Consider the following 4,303-nt stretch of genomic DNA (forward strand, 5'->3'; position numbering starts at 1 on the left):
GCTTAGCATTTGCGCAAGTACGCAAGACAACAGCCGTTCAAACGTCAAATGTGTACAAAATGGCGGTCATGACGTCAATGTGGTTTTTGAAGCCACTGGTCGAGAAATTGCACAAGCTCGCCCATAGCCTCCAAGATCAGGCGGTGCACCTTGTTAAGTCGCGGAGGCCATGGTTTGATGATGTGGCCCCTACGAGACGGTCATTAGAGGAAACGCCAGTTCACGGGATTGGCCAGTCGTTTCAGCGGGTGCGAGAGAGAAAATCTGGGGGCTTTCGCGCTTGAAATTTCTCCCTTTGCCTAGGTACCACGGAGGAGCAGTTTCTTTGGTCGTTCTGTCCCTAGGCGTGCCCTGGCGTGCCGGCATTTTGCGATGTGTCGGCTGGCGATCTGAGCGTCGCGTACAAGTTTTCCTCGTGCGTCTCCTTGGGTGCTGCTGGCGCAGTGCACTGGCGCGAACGATTGTTGTCGTTTGGTCAGTGGTCTCCCGTGAAGGCGAGTATGATATGGCGTTGCCCTGTCACTACCAGTGTCACACGTATACTTCTCATCGCGATCGGCACCGATCCGGATCGAAATTCTCGACTGTTATTGGGTCTCTCGCTCATTTTGTCCAAAGAAGGCAATCACGACCGCGAAATTCGATCAGGATCGGGCGTGATCGCGATGAGCAGTGAGCCGGAACACAAGATACACACACAGCGCACACTGTCAACAATTTCATTGCGAAAGCATTGCGACCTTTGAAGATTATAGCATGGCACTAGTCACTTGATAGATATAGCATATATTACATATATAGCAAAATATATAGCATCTTCACAGTTTGCCCTGTGTGTGCGTTTTCGTTCCTTGTTTGTGCCCCTGTCACACTGGTATCTTACCGTCCTCGCGAATTTTTCCATGCGTCGAACGCTTCGAGAGGGCTCAGTTGCGCGTTATTCAATTGCCATAATTTAAATATTAAAATACTACTAACTTGTAGCGTGGGGTCTCTTTTTCACGTTTCTGTGTCTTCGTCCGCTTCCGCTGCTGCCTTAGTATGTCAAACGGCAAACTTCTGACTGCTGTTGCAGAAGTCTTGGCGTCACAAGTTGGCGGCTGGACGTAATAATATTTATTTTAAGTCCAGCACGCTTAGGCCTCCGCCACTCCAATCCTACGGGCCATCCTGCTTCCAGCTTTGATCTCCCCACTACCCCTTGGGTGCCCTGGGGATCCTGCGCCGCCTGCTTTATTATAACCTCAGGTCCTCTCCTGAGGCCTCCGGTTGCATGTGCCCTCCTGGAGCAGTGCTTGTAAAAAATCCAATCTATCGTCGCGACTTAAAAAGCGATCCGCGACAACAGTCACAAAAAGCGACAACACCAGTCAGAACCTTGCCTGTCAAACCAAGTCATTCTCACCTAATTATTTAAATGATTAAGCGACTTCTGTAGGTGTCGGTCAATGTCATATTAAGCGACTGGCGAATTTGTTCCCTTTACTGGATGGATCCTGCATCTCGGCATGCATTTTGTAGCTGTGTATTCGTATAGATGTAGGAGCTCGGTGGGAGATCTATTAGTGCAGGCAGCATGCGCTAACACCATGTGGCAGATGCTGCTTGATGATTTCTAGTATATCATACCCGCGCGCAGCTATCGTGTGCGCCACAGCCCTTATAAGTTATTTGGCTGAGCCATAAGTTCCAGCTTTGCTCCGACACCACGTGAGTGCTGGTTTCCCATGTCTGTCTGTCCACACAGTTCTTTAAGCTGACAATGACCGCTGTCATCATTGATTTTCATTTTTCGTTGCCAGGATCGTGATCCCCATCTTCACATTGCATTAGTACAAATAATAAGAAAACTTTGACCACTATTGTCACCACTTTGATTAAAGTTCAGGTCCCTGCAATAATGTGCATTTCACTCTATATATATCTATACATTTCTTTTCTTGGGAGTTCTTCGAAAGTATATTTTTTTCACTAGAAGGTTGGTAACAATGAGCAACTCACCGTCATGGGCTACCAGTTTGGTGCAATGTCCCACTCATTATAAAAATCTTATAGATGGATCGTCATTTGAAGAAAACCAATTCTTTAACAAATGGTCCATTCTGCATTATGGTTCTACCTACTTGTCTTCTACAAGCTATGCATTCACATATGAAAGAACGGTATATAATGATAGTGATGAAGCGGTGTATCTGAAATAACCTTTGACATCATCACAGGAACTTGGAAACAGGTACCACATAGTGATAACTCTGATAATCATTAATCATGTCTTATACATGGCTGGACATGTTTTCGTTCGCTTCTGGCCTTCCTTGGGTCACATGATATTTTCTGTACCTCACAATGAGACCTTAAAGCATAGGCATCTAAGGCTTTCACCTTAAAATGGAAAGACGCAAAATTGATTGCTTCAATGTTGCTTCCCATGAAAATGAACTACGTGTACTTTGTTTAATTTATTCACTTGAGAAATGCACATATAATACCATCCATGTTAACATAGCAGTATAGATGGTGACTATGTGGGGGCCTCCGGGGCCCGAGCCCCCTCTGGAGATTTTCAGGGGGGGGGGGGGGCTGAGCCCCCCACCCTGAAAAAAAAATTGTAATCTTGGTCCCCCACTTGATTAACGGCTAGCGTCATTACTATTGTAGTGTTGATAGCTCAGATATGTTGAAATAATTTTTGCTCTTCAAAATGAGAAAACACATGACATTGCTGAACTGTGGCTGTTTGTCAACTCTTGATATTAAACAATAGAGAATCTTCTTACCGCCCTCAAATAGTTTGTGCGTGGTTTACAAGCTGGAACATACATTCAACAAACTTTCTCCTCAAAACTTAATAACCGCTTCTCAGAATTACAATATTGAAAATTGTTCATGGCAGAACAGCCCTTTTTGCATCATTTTGTGGAGTCTTGATAATAGCAATCCCTTGCTATTGAAAGTTGTAACATTCTTTTCATTAACATTGAAGTTCGAATGCTTTCAAGTCCTTTTAAATAAAAAAATAGGAGGCTTGGGACATTGTGATATAGGGCCTGTCCAGACATTTTTAAACTGCTAGAATAAGAAGTTAACATTCACGAATGTTTGTACTGAGAAAAAGGTACCGAGTTCGATTTATCTAAGCAGTGGTTCATACGCACCTCTAACACCACCCCAGGAGGAGCCAGACACTGCCAAATTTTTTCCAATATACCCCCCCCCCCCTCCTTACTTTCTCCCGCACGCAAGAGGTATTCGCCAAATGCCAGTTAGGTCGGAAGAGACAAAATAGAAAGGCGTCTTTTTGCGCCTCTTGTTCATCGAGCAATGTTTCAGAAAAAATGAGGACATACAAGGCACTGTTTCCAACTAAATCTTTTATCCAAGAAAACCAATATACAGTAAACTACCACTTGAACGTCACTTAAGCAAATTATTCAGCTGTACGAACTTTTTTTGTATCCCCCATCGAAACCCCATTCAACCCAATGCAAATGCCTTTCAGTTTAACAAAATTCAGTACAGTGGCATTTCAGTTCTGTGATCATATTCTGCTACATCATCATCATCATGATTTTTATTTTTACCACTGGATACAAGGTGAAAAAGGGAGAGCCGGGAAAAAAGCCGAAACCTCTTCGGCTTGACAAAGTTCCGGTCTCCCAGACAGGCACGGAAGCGGCTGGTGTAGCAATACAATTACGCAGAAAGTGTGGATATAAGAGTTTTTTAAACACAAATACATATAGAAATTTTCATGTTATTACATGGAAACTAGTTGTAATACAGTTGTGTCAAATGACTCCCAGTATACAATTATAATCTGTTATCTTGCATATTATTATTTAACACAGACTCAGTTGCATATATCATAGTGGACTTGGAAGCACCGAACGAGTATGGATGCTGATCAAATTTTTTCTGATCGCACAGATCGTGCTGTCGAGGACCGGATTCGTCAACGCAGGGTCTGAGCATGCACTGCATCAGGCCTATCTACTGCTACCTCCGGCTGTCTGCCCTGCTGGCTTCATCGGACAAAACAAGTCGCAGGAAGCTGTACCACGTGCACTGCACTGGGACCACCTGACCAGCACGGTAACGTCGACGGAGACATCGTGGCACCCGGATAAAAGCAGCAGCCTTTTCGACGTTCCCTTCAGTGGACTTGGAAGCACCTAACGAGCACGGATGCTGATCAAATTTTTTCTGATCGCACAGGTTAGTGACCAGCATTTAGTCTCTTCAGTTAGAGACAACGGCGTAACGTTAACGGTGCTCCCAAGTCCACAATGCTGTGTTGCTATTT

Source organism: Dermacentor andersoni, chromosome 9 (genome assembly GCF_023375885.2).
Source record: "Dermacentor andersoni chromosome 9, qqDerAnde1_hic_scaffold, whole genome shotgun sequence".
NCBI lineage: Eukaryota > Metazoa > Arthropoda > Arachnida > Ixodida > Ixodidae > Dermacentor > Dermacentor andersoni.